Source organism: Perognathus longimembris, chromosome 10 (assembly GCF_023159225.1).
Source record: "Perognathus longimembris pacificus isolate PPM17 chromosome 10, ASM2315922v1, whole genome shotgun sequence".
Classification (NCBI taxonomy): Eukaryota; Metazoa; Chordata; class Mammalia; order Rodentia; family Heteromyidae; genus Perognathus; species Perognathus longimembris.
In genome coordinates, this window is record NC_063170.1 from 45407218 (window position 1) to 45420132 (window position 12915).

The following is a 12915-nucleotide window of genomic DNA, read 5'->3' on the forward strand; positions in this document are numbered from 1 at the left end:
GACATGAATGTGACTTAGTGATTTAGATATGGTGCTTGCTTAAGTGCCATCACCGACTAGCAATTTTAAAAACTCAGAATGAGCAGCCTTAATCAGAAACTCACAGGCCTAAACATATTAAGATCTACATTACTTGGATACAAGAAAATCCTAGGTGAATTGCAATAGAATTCACAGTACACCTGGGCTACAGAGACAGCGGCAATCAGCTCCACAGAAATAAGTCGAGTTTATTTCAGTTATGGTGTCATACCTGAATGCCAATAGGAATAATCATTTTATCACAATGGAAGGCACTGCAGAGTCCCTTGGTCTTAATCTCTATCCTTTTCTCTCTGGCTACACACTGAACCACAAAGTGCCTAGCAGGGCCAGGCATACAGTAGGCTCACAAATACCTGTACACTGGATGAAAAAGCAAAGCAAAGCATCCAAATGACTGTAAATCACACAAGGAGTTAACTAGCTCAGTATTGCTCAACCATCTTTGACACTAGCATGAGCCTTTCTAGTAAAACAGTCAGAGATCTGGACTTGTGATGCAATCCAGGCAGCAAACATTCATTTTGGGCAAAACCAAATTAGAAGGGACCTGGCATGGGAGGGAAAAACAGAAGCACCTCCCCTTCTCCTCCAGCTATCACTTCTTCCAAGTCTCAGCTGTGTTCATGTGCCAAACTCTCAACGATGCTCTTGCTGGGGTGTCAAGAAGGAGCAAACCCACACAACAATTCACCTCCCATTAAAATTCAGAAGTGGGGTAGAAACGGAAACAGCAAAAGAACTCTGTAGACTAAAGCAAAAACATCAGGGCCACTTGTTTAAGGAAGCCTGTGGCTATAGAGTCATTTTCAAGTTCTTGGCTCTCCTGTCCTCTCAGATTGCTCTACCCAAAAGTCTAGTGGACACACTAGATATCTGAGAAAGTTAGCTTAAAGGACTTGTTAGCCATTCATTCCTCTAGGTTTTCTGAGCTCCATTTCAGCATCTAGGACCATTGCCAGGAACTCTACCACTGGACCACACTAGCCCAGGCCCCCAGAGATAAACTCACATTGGGATACTTTTCTTCACAAAGCTGTGTGCAATTTTTTCTTCTGGAGCAAGGGCTGTGTGGCCTGCAAAGTGACAGGACAAACACAAATGCTTCTAGTGATGCTTCTTGTTAGCTGTGCATGGCTCATGTTCATGTGCTGATAATTCATAAGGCCCTTGAATGATATTATAAATTTCCAAAAGGCCCTTAGCAGAAAAAAGATTCCCTCTCACTGTGAGGAATGGTCAAAGATATAACCATACTTCATTTTCTATTTGAAATATTTTTGTCCATAATATGATTTATGATTGAATATTTCATATACACATGTTATCAGGTACCATAGCAAGAATTCTGCATCCATTACATTATCAGTACTAATCACTATCCTACACACCATCTCCAGGTTTCTTATTTTCTGTGAACTTGGCTACAATGGAACTTATAGCTAAATAAATACTCTAATGAAGTACTTAAGATTTTACTTTCATCTTCTTTCCTGTCTAAAACGTTGATCTTCACATTTTTAACAGTCTCATTGTTTTGTGGATGTGTGTGTGTGTGCACACACGCGTGCATGCCAGTCCTGGGGCTTGAACTCAGAACCTGTGTTTTGTCCCTGAGAATTTTTGCTCCAAGGGTAACCCTCCACAACATTAACCACAGGTCTACTTATGGCTTCCTAAGTAGATTATTGGATACCAGAGTGTCATGGACTTTCCTGCACAGCTGGATTTGAACTGCAATTCTCAGATCTCAGCCTCTTGAGTTGCTAAAAGATTCTAGGCATGAGCTATGGGTTTCTAACAGTCTTTTGTCAGATTTTTTTTGCCAGTCCTGGGGCTTGAACTCAGGACCTGAGCACTGTCCCTGAGTTTCTTTTGCTCAAGGCCAGCACTCTACCACTTGAGCCACAGTACCACTTCTGGCTTTTTCTGTTTACGTGGTGCTGAGGAATCAAACCCAGGGCTTCATGCATGCCAGGGGATCAGTCTACCACTAGGCCACATTCCCAGACCTTTTGTCAGATTTTTACTTTGCATTTACTCAGACAATTCTGAAAGTTGTCTCTCTAAACAAAAGCAAATTTCCATACATATCAATTATAATCTCTTTTCATTTTTCAATGGGCAAGACTTTTCATGAACAATAATTTGAAGATGATCCCTTAGGTACCATACTCTGGGGCCTACTGATTCAGAAAATGCAGTATTTTTCACAATTACATGATCCAAAATGTGTTATGAAACTATAACATAGGGAAAAAGAGAAAAGGTTGTCTGGTTTCACTTACAATACAGGGTAACTCTCAGGTTATTTTCAAATATACCACCAAAAACTACTTCTATCTAATTTTGGAACCTGCTAGTCCCATGTTTGCCTTCCACAGCTACCATTTTACAGCCTAAACTTGACCATCATATGCCCTTGGTCTCTTTAGGACTGCCAAGGCCAGAGGGACTGCCAAGACCTGCTGAGTGAGAAGTCATTGCTATCACCCAATGATGTCTGGTCTCTGGAATTTCACTCTTAGTACTGACAATGCCTCTGGAACAAATAAAGATGCCACTGAAATTCAGGGAGCTTAAGGTCAATGTCTTCAGGCAATCAAGTGGATACATATGACGACTCTTCTGTTGAGGAGTTCCATGTACTTATGGCAAATATTCCAAAAGGAACTTGTAGAAGCAGCCTCTACATTGTCACTACCCACAATGGTGAGCTGATTGCTGAATTTGTGAGTGAAAGAGAGAGATGACAGACAGACAGACAGGCAGGCAGGCAGTGAAAGAAGAGAGATTGATTTTGAACCACATACTTGGCTTGTATGCATGTACATACAAGCTGCAAATGTTATCATAACCAATTGGACCCAACTAACAATGCTCAGGCGTTGCGAAGAACACAGTGTTTGGATACAACTATTGATGTGTTCAAGAAAGATGTACCAGAAGAAGCACCTACTGTGCACCAAGAACTCTTGAACATGCCAGAAATCATTAGTGAAGGACCCAGTCAAGACCCCAGTTTTCACTGACTCCATTTTCTAAGGTAATTAACAATTGCCAAGTCAAAAGAACAATTCAGATTGCAAATAGGAAAGGACAAACAAGCAAACAAAAACCAGTGCGGCCTTTCTGAAAAAAAGAATAAGGGACAGCTCTTGTCCAGTGGTCAGAGAAGGGCTTTCTAAGAAGGTGACATATCATCTTACACTAGAATGAGAAGAGGGAGCTAAAGAAACCAGTCACCTTTACTCTGATTTCCATCAAAAAGATGAGCTTACTAAAAAAAGAAACCTACAAGTGCACTAGTGGCTGCACACACGATTTCAACAACTGCAGGTGAAATCCTCAACTTTCTCTCTTAAGGAGATTTTTTTTAGACTTATCTTTTTCCCGAAGATCGTGGATTAAAAGAAAATTTTATTAATTCATCTGTAATAATAGCAGAATCTGCTAAAAAAAAACTCTAAAAGAGGAGAAATGAGATTTTATTCCTCTTCATAAAGTCAGCGACTTTATGAAACAACCTCCCAATATCAATTAAATTATGCCTTTGCATTATAATACCAACAGGAATTGCTTCATGTAAAAGAAAAAAATAACAGTCCTGAGCTATGTTCAGCATCATCTACTTTCACTCATAAAACAAAGCCAAAATGTATTTACTAGAAGTTTCCTCTTTCAATACATGAGAAACCTTTCAAAATTTACTAAAAATAATGTTTTGATGGATCTGTTTAAGATATACAAATAATAAATAAGTGGCCACAAAACCTATTCACATAACGTAACATCAAAGAAATAAATTATGATGTAGCAGCTCTTTGGACCAACTGAACACAACCCAGGGTCATGAAAATATCTTAAAAAGTTATCCTCTACTTAAAACACTTTGCATTGAAACATTTTTTTTCCCGTTGGTGTATCCCTGCCTAGGACTTTCTTATTAGAACTAGAAATAATTAACAGAAGTGAATTAGGGAGCCAGACCAGTTACCATGAATATTCAAAATGAATCATGGAACGTTTTCACTGAAATGCATTTTTTTATTCCTTTCAACATAATGTATGCAACATATTATTACAGTATACACAAGCCATTACTAACTAAAGGCCAAATCTGGAAAAGATGTTGCCCAACAGGTCTATGTTACCTAATATATTTATCACTAAAGAAACTGCAGGTCTTGTGTTCAGACACTGTTAAAGGAATAGTTGATTTCTCCGGCTTCATATCCGGTTTTTAAAACTGAATCCCACTCCTACCTAAGATCGATGACGAGCTGAGTAAGAATTTCGAGTTCATTCACTGCCTAGACTTGGTGTTGGAATGGTCGCAATTTCTCAATGTGTGAATGAGTTGTCTGAACCTCGCTGCTTCAGGTAAACTCTCTTTGACTCATTTAATAAATGCTTCTAGGCCCTTCTTCAGAAATTCCCACTTGGGGAAAAAAATCAGACATTTAGCCTTTAATTAAAACAAACAAACCACTCTTACCCCGCCCCCCCTCCTCCTTAAGAACAACTCAGAAGGCTTAAGAATTAGCTCCCATAATAATCCTACAGTGGTCATTGGGAAATCGTCCTCCCAAATGACAACTCCCACTAAGAAGGACGAAAACCACTAGGAATAAAAAGACAACCAAAACAAAATTCCCCCGGATGAGTCCTTTCCCAGGGGGTGGGTCGGGAGGGAGGTGCCCAGCAGGCAGAAGTGGGGTCACAACCAGCTCCAGGCGACCCCCAGGACGATGCTGCGTCAAGAGAAGCCAGCGGAGAAGCGCTCGGGAGGCGGCGCGGAGCGGCTGAGTCGCCAGCACCAGCCACACACACTCGGGCGAATTCTCCTTTCCAAACCCGTGGAGCTGCCAGGGCAGTGGGCAGACAGGAGACAGGAATCTCACAGTCCCTTTAAACTGCCCCCCCCCACCCACCCAGCCATGCCAGCCAACCTTTTCCGAACCCCCGTGTGTCACACAACTTCCTTCTCATGGAAACTTCCACTAGGTTCCGCGGCGCTGAGGATGCCAAACTCCATTTCCCAAGGAGCCTGTCAACAACTAGGCTCGGGGTGGGAGGCACAGGGCCACTGCGAACGGAGCTAGGGGGGTGGGGTGGAAGGTGAGGGGGGGAGGGACCTGGTCACCGTGCTCCAGCGGTTGCCCATGCCAGGCTCGCCGGCGTCATAGCACGAGCGGGTGCCTTATCCCGGAGTCGGGGTGTAGCACCCTACGCGGAGACAGGTACGGAGGTGACACCCCCGCCGCCCACGCGCGCCCAACGCCGCCATCCCCCTCGGGGCTCCCGCGACACGCGTCCCCATCTCGTCCACCCTGCTGGACAGTTGCAACGGACCGATTGCCCCCTCTCCCCCTGTCCCCCACCCTCCGTGCCTCCGCGCCTGCCCGCCCGCCCGCCGCCTTCTCGCCCAATTTACCAGAGCCTTGGAGCCGGTCGGGTCGGGCGCCCGCGCCCCGGGGGGAAGGCAGCTTGCGGGCGCTGGCCCGAGCCCGGAGACGAAGGTCTCCTCTCGGCTCGCACTCACATTATTCATGTAAAGTTAATCCCCGCCGCGTCACGGCCGCCCGCCCGCCCGCCCGCCCGAGGATGTGCGCCTTCCTTGGCCAAGCCCCGCAGTCTCCACCCTCCTCCGCCCCCTCCTCCCGCCGGCGGGGTCCCGGGGAGCGCCTCGACACTCCGACCCAATGTCAACTCCCGGAGCCGGGACCGGCGGCCAAGCCAGGCCCGCGCCGGCCCTCCCGGGCCACTCCACTTTCACCCGCGGAGGAAGCGAGTGGAGTCCCGGGGCCCCGAGTCCCCGCCTCTCCGCGCCCCCCGCGCTCCCGGCCCGAGCCCCGCGCGCTACCTTACTCCGCAGCCCCGGGGGACGCCCCTGCTCGGTGCCGGCTGTGCCAACCGGTGACCTGGTTTCCCCTCTAGTCCTCTTGGCGGGCCGACTCGCGCGACGACGGTGGCGGCGGCGGCGGTGGCGGCCAAGAGCAGGCAAACCCGGCTCCGCCAGGGGCGCAGCGAGGAAATGGCCTCCTGGCCGCGCACCCCGCCGCCGCCGCCGCCCGGGAAAGCCCGGCGTGTGCTGACGTTCCCCGGTCGTCCCGATCCCGGACGGTGCTCCGACGCTCGGCCCGCGCCACCTGCGCTGACCCCTTGCCCCGGGTGCTCGCCCCACGCCCTCGTCCCACGCCGCCTCTGACCGGCCGCCTGCGCACCTGCCTGTCCGCGCCACCTGTGCCGACCCCTACCCCGGGTGCTCGCCCCACCCCTCGCCCCGCGCCGCGCCGCGCCGGGCCCGCCGCCTCCGCACCTGCCTCCTCAGGTGCGAGCGCCCGGCCGCGTCCTCCACCCCGCAGGTCTGCACAGGGTGGTGACTCTGTCCTGGCTTGGGTTGACCGCGCGATCTCCCACCCACCCACCCTCCCACCGGACTGCAGGTGCACGGAGGTTGGGGTGTCATTCTTGTAGTTGAAGAAGAGGAAGGAATGGGGGTGATGAGTGACCGGGAGAGGGGGGAAGGGAGGGCGGGGGGAACTTCCATGAGCGCGGCCTTCTTTGCCTGCCTGACAGGCGCGGCCCGTGCGCCTGCCTCACTTCTCCTTCCGCCCCCAAACCACTTGTGGCGCGCGCGTGTGTCGGGACATCTGGGCGCTCGGGCTCCTCCTGCGGGCCCCCTGGCTGGCCCAAGCGTCTGGAGGTTCTCACGACGCGGTTGCTACCGCTGCAACGAACAAACTGGAATTTGGAAAACGTCTGTTGCCCTTATAGAGCACATCCCATTATTTGGGATGTTATGGGAGAGTTATGTGCAGGATTGAGACTCCTCGGGCCACTCGTGAAGAGATGCTCCACGATGTTATCTTTATCTTGGAAATATGAACATAAAGATCTGGAAGACATAATTAATTTATACACTTGAAGTGTTCTGGTCTGGTAAATATTCAGTCTAAGATGTCCCCTTACCTGAAATGCCAAAGGTATGGTTCAGATTAGGGGAAAATAAATCAGGTGACTAATGTTCTGAGCAATTAATTCCTTGAGAAAACTATGAGTACCCAGCCAGCGAATATGCAGCCAATAGGAAGTTACGGTGCAACAGAACTATGTTGACAACAGAATACAATGACTAAAAACTACTTTCTAATGTACTATTCAATATACACATTAATGGATGTAACCCAGTATAACTGAGCTAGGATGATTTGCATCTTTCACTCAAGGTGAGAGTCGTGTACAAAAGATTTTTTTTTTAAATTATAGAGTTTTCTAGCTGTCCGGGTGGTGACAAGTGTCATATTCCAGCTTCTTTTGAGTGATGCAGGGAAAGGGAGCACCGCCCTCTTGCTGAGGACATTGACCATAATGAGCAGGAATTCTGAAGCTAGTCTTTGCATCTAGAAGAGCAGTTTCACCATGTTTTAAGAAAGAAAGATGCAGCCCCCAAGATTTGGCTGGGCAAGAGACAAAGGGCCTTATCTCCCCAATAGACTTTTTAGACTTCATTTCCCATGGACCATTTGCAAGTTTATGCTTTCTTCTTTGCCCTCAAGGAGGTTGCACTATAGTAGTTGTGGGCTTCTATAGTTGGAGTTGTTCTTTGTGGGGAAGTTCCTGGTCTGTGGTCCAGAGCTGCCCTGGATGTTTGGGTTGGTTTAAAGAAGAGCTGTAGTCTCTGCCACTAGGCCTTCTACACAGGCAGCCCCCTGGTGGCTAACTGTGGCTGAAAAAGCTGGTCATTAGTAAAAGCCTGGCTCAGGTAGGCCAGCAGGGTTTTCAGGTCTTTCCAAGGGCCAAGGAACCTTGTTAATAATTTTGTGGTACTGGGTGGTAAGGGGATGCAAATCTGTGTTCCCAAGATGGATGATAAGCCTGAGAACATGATGAAATGTTTGCCTTTTTTTCTCTTCTTGAGTATATGTTTGTCTAAAATCTTTCTTAAAAAGGAAACATATAAAAAGTGAAGTACAAAAAAGTTTGTTTTTCTTTGTTCAAATGTCTTTGTCTTTCTGATCTCATTTTGCCTGGAAACTTCTGAAATAAAGAGTCAATTAAAGTGCTCAATAAATCACAGTGGCATTATTCAAACTGTTGGTGAGACTGTGGTTGTAACACTGTTATGTAACAAGGTTATTGAAACAACATGAACTAGTTAGATTCATTTGAACAGGTCCTCTGAGGGCAGTGTTCTGAGATGTATGGCGGAAAAGGATTAGCAACAGAACATGACAGCTATTTGTCTGCTTTTACAACCAGGAGGGTGGGGGGTGGGGATTGAATGCAGGACTGACTGAAGGGGGAACGTATTACTCAAACCTACCCATGGTACAGTCAGACTGAGTTGAGAGAAGTCATCAGAGCTGTTTTCAGGACCTATGGAAATCCACTTGAGCCATCTTCATAAACAAAACCTAAGCATTTCAAGCTGACAACTCCATTCAAAGAAGTACTCCATTCATGGTCATTTCTCCCACTTTCAGGCTAAGAAAATGAATGGAACACAGGGACAAATGGAACTAAGCTTAAGTCAAACCAGTTTGAACCTGTCTATATTTAGTATTTTGAGAGATTGTTTATCATGATGTTTATTTAGTTATATTTTTATTTTAAAATATTACATTGAAATATCACCCTTGTTTATTAAGCTTTTTGGCCACTCAATGGGATTTTAGCAAACCCTTATGTGCCTAAGGTGTGTCCCTTACCTGTTGGTCTTGCTCTTGCCCTTTGTGCCCTCAGTATTACCAGTCTAACCAGAGAAATAAAGCTAAATTTACTAGGTGACAAAGGTAATTAATATATGGCATGATGCCTGTGGTCGGGCAGTTAGAGATGCAGAAGAGACAGCTTTAAGTTGTAAACATGAAATGGCATTTGAACATGGCCTTGTTAAGGACTAAAAAGATTGTTAGGACTGGAATCCCATTCTGTGGACTGAAACCATTGGTATTCTTTTGTTTATTCAACACTTCTTAGGCTGGTGGTACAGCCAAATAAAATAGCCCCGGAGATGCCTAATCTGTGCATTCACTGTTAGTTCCTCATTTTTCCTGTGAAGGGCCAAGTGACTGTGCTCCATAACTGCTAGATAAGAATATAAACTCTATATCAACCTTCAGGAAAGAGAGATTCTTAAGGAAGATAACAGACTCCAAATTAAGTATTTGAAGTCTGGAACTCTAAAGGGAAAGATATAAATTACAGTCACTTTTTGAGGGGATCCTAGAGCCAGGGTCTTTCTACTGTACAACAATCCATGGTTAAGCCTCATATATAATTTCTTATACACATGTCCTCCCATATATTTTATCTCATCTTTAGATTACTTATAACACTCCATGCAATGTAAATGCCATGCAGTTATGCTCTAATTGCTAAAGGAATAATGACAAAACAGGAAGCTGTCTGTGTTTACTAAAGATGCCATTTTTCTCCCATGCATCTTCAACTTGTGGTGGGTTGGCTCTATAGATGCAGGGCCCAAAGAGGTGAAGGGCCAAGACAGCTCAGGAAAAATGAGAGAGTATGGTGAGACTTTCTGCAGAAAGTGGCTACATGAAACATTTGGAAGAAGCCAGAGTGAGGGAATGTAGAGACAGTGATATTATTTCCTGGTCCTAGTACAAAATGAATGTGTGGGGCCTGTTACGCAAACTATTCAGAAAAAAAGGAACTGTCTTCTTCCTTCTTTGGCATTGTCATGACGTCTTTAATTTGCTATTTAGCTTTATTTTGAGTAAAGAAAAATAAATGTTTTAAATGACTGGCACAAATTTACCATTCCTCTTTATATTGTGCAATGCCAGTTTTCACTGCAAATATAAAAAGCCTTTTGCATATGTACAATACCAATGAAATTACAGTTTGTATTTTGTAGCTTATGTATGCCTATGTGTTTTGCCCTTACCAGAACAGTGGAACATGGAACAAAACTGTTTTTGTTTCACTTCTTAATGTGTGCCAGTTCTGTGTGCCAAAACTCTGCCTTTGGCCTGCTGGTGTGTGTGAGAGAACTGAAAGGAAAAGGAACTGGGAGCTGTCTTATCTTTCCTTTTCCTCATAGGTCATCATTTTCAGAGTAAGTGGTTAGCAAATACAGTGAAGCAATGGGAGTGTAAAGGGGAATGAAAACTTCCTCAATTGTCCTCCTTCTGGGTTCAAAGCTATTTCAGGGTAGAATAGAAAGCATAGCCTTGTAGGGTTGGCAAGGTCCCTCTTTCCTAGTTGCTGATGGGATATGCCTACCTCATACTGCCCTTGCTCAAGTCTCACCCACTGGAGCTCCTCCAGATTTCTATGTTTGTAGGACATCAAGAATGTTATATGTGTTAAGTAGGCATGCATGTGGTATGTGTTTCTTATGTCCATGCACATTGTCTCATCAGACTTTCTCTATAAAATGCAAGTTCCAAATTAAAATTGGTTCCGTATACAAGGGACAGAGTCATAAGGCATCTGGAAAGTGGCAGTGCAGGTGCCTGCCCCTACCTCTCCCCTTTCCTCCCCCCCACCCTTGCTCCTCACTTAAGGAACTGCTAGGCCCTGGGACAATGGGAAGGGCAGGTAGAGAATACCACTGGTTAGAAAATTGCATTCTGTTCCCTTGTTTTCCCACTGCAGATAGAAGGGTCCGAGATGCTTGGGTAGGAACTAGTAAACTCTAAGCTGAAAGAAGCCGGGTTCCCTAATTGCCATGTGGTAGAAAAGTACATTCCCCTACTGAACTGTTACAGCGATTGGATAAACAACATTTTTGTGTGTTAAGTCAATGAAAAGTGAGAGTTAATTCATTGCATTCAAAATAGTGTTGTCTTAATATACTTGTCATTAGGCCAAGTTCCATCACAGCATAAGTCATCTTTCTCCAAATAGATACAGTTAAGATAACGAAATAGATCTAGGTGCATCAGCACAGACAGAGATCCAAAACAAAATGTGTTAAAGCAAAGTTCACAGTGATCATTTTTAAATTGAGTTGTAATTTACATATGGTGATATAGATAAATCCTACACATTCAGTTTGATACACTATGTACCTTTATGCCACTGTGTAATTACTGCCCAGAATAAAATAAAAAAAAATTTCCAGCACTGTAAAAATTGACCATTTCTCTGTGAAGAGCCATGCCTCCTCCTTCTAGAGGGAACCATCAGTTGGAATTCTATCCCCATTGCTATTTTTATGTGACTGGAATCATAGCACATGTTCTTTCTTGCATATGGTTTTCTTTCATTCAATGTAGAGTTTTTTTCAGATAAATACATATTATTGTGGGGGTTAAAAAGTTCTTCTATTTTAAATTTTACTTTGATAATCTACTGCATACGTATGTGGCAATTTATTTATTCTCTACTGCATGGGCATTTGGTGTTTACAGCTTGGGAATGGAAACAAATCAAGCAGCTATGAACATTATTGAACAGTTTCTTCTTGGATACTTGTATTTGTATCTCTTGGACATCTGCTTAGGATTAGAACTGCTGGCCATTTATCAACTTAAATATTAAATAATATATACTTAATGTAGAATAACTGAATATGTACTTGATGATTCTATATAATAATTCTATTAACAGTACTATTGAGATGCCAGCAAAAGTATAAGCAATTAAATATAATCAATTAACTCTTAGTAACTGTAGCTCATTCTTACAGTTATCATAAATAAAATATTCAAGATCACATGGAATCTAACTAGAGTATTATCCAACATTACAAGTATGAGATCTTCCCAATGATAAATATTCAAAACTATTATTGCCTTATGTAGCAATTTGTTATAGTCTCTACTTGAAGCTTTCATAAACTAATACACATGCTAAAAAAAAAAAAGGGCAATGTAAGCCAGATGCCAGTGGCTCATTCCTACTCAAGTGGCTGAGAACTGAGGATTACTGTTGAAAGCCAGCCCAGGCAGCAAAGTTCATAAGATTCTTATTTCTAACCACCAAAAAGCTGGAAATGAAGCTGTGAATCAAGCATTAGCCTTGAAGAAAAATATCTAAGGAACAATACCTAGAGACACTGAGTTCAAGTCCCAATCCAAGCACACACACACACAAAAACAGGAATGCAAAAATGAAAATTCTGATGAGTTAAATTTAGTGCATCAAGGAAATGGTGAGTGAGGAAAATGGTGTCAAGAATTCTGAAACATTTTAAAAATTAAACCTTAGTTTTTTTAAATTTTAGCAATTTGTATAATAGACTTAATATGAATCAAGTAATTGCTAACTGGACTGTAATATCATGTTCATTATGAGCACACAAAAGTACAGTATGTTGCTAAATTGCCAGTCACAGAGGAGCTCTAGTTGTTCAAGATAGCTTCTCAAAACATGTCAATTAAAACTTTTAAAAATCACATTCACATGTATCTATTATGATTTGGATGTGGTTTGTCCTTCAAGCATTCATGTGTTGGAAGGTTATTTCCCAGTGTGGTTACAAGATGATAGAACCTTTAAGGAAAAGAGATAGCCTACTGGGAGGTAAATAGATCATTGGGGCCACAACTTTGGGAAATATTCATATAGTTCTTAAAGGATTCTATCAAGAGAAAGTTATTATTGTCATTGCAATCTTGGAAACTCTTCCTATTTTCATGTGGGCGCTTTCTTTTTCCCATATTCTCCTACCATGATATCACCTGTCATGATACCATGAACCCAACTGACCTCACCAGAGGCTGAATCAATGATGCCGCCCAATCCTAGACCTTCACCATCCCCAAACACCAGTTAAATAAATATCTTTACTCTGCAAACCATTCAGCCTTGAGTGTTTTGCTATAGCAATGGAAAATGAACTAACACATCAAAAATGGAAGTGCAATTTAAAAAATTTTAGTGGAGATATGCTTC

The 12915-nt window shown here is 43.8% G+C and overlaps 1 protein-coding gene across 3 annotated transcripts in view; it reads right to left on the reverse strand.

Moving 5' to 3' along the window:
• Positions 1-6021, reverse strand: part of Thrb (thyroid hormone receptor beta) — a 374473-nt gene extending 368452 nt beyond the window's left edge. The window contains exon 1 of one of the 3 annotated variants that reach the window (XM_048355963.1): positions 5909-6021. The gene's annotated coding sequence lies outside the window, so the exon portion shown is untranslated. Of the gene's footprint in view, positions 1-5479; positions 5603-5908 lie in introns of those variants that run through there. The other 2 variants (XM_048355962.1, XM_048355966.1) reach the window with 2 other exon arrangements.
• Positions 6022-12915: the final 6894 nt, after the last annotated feature.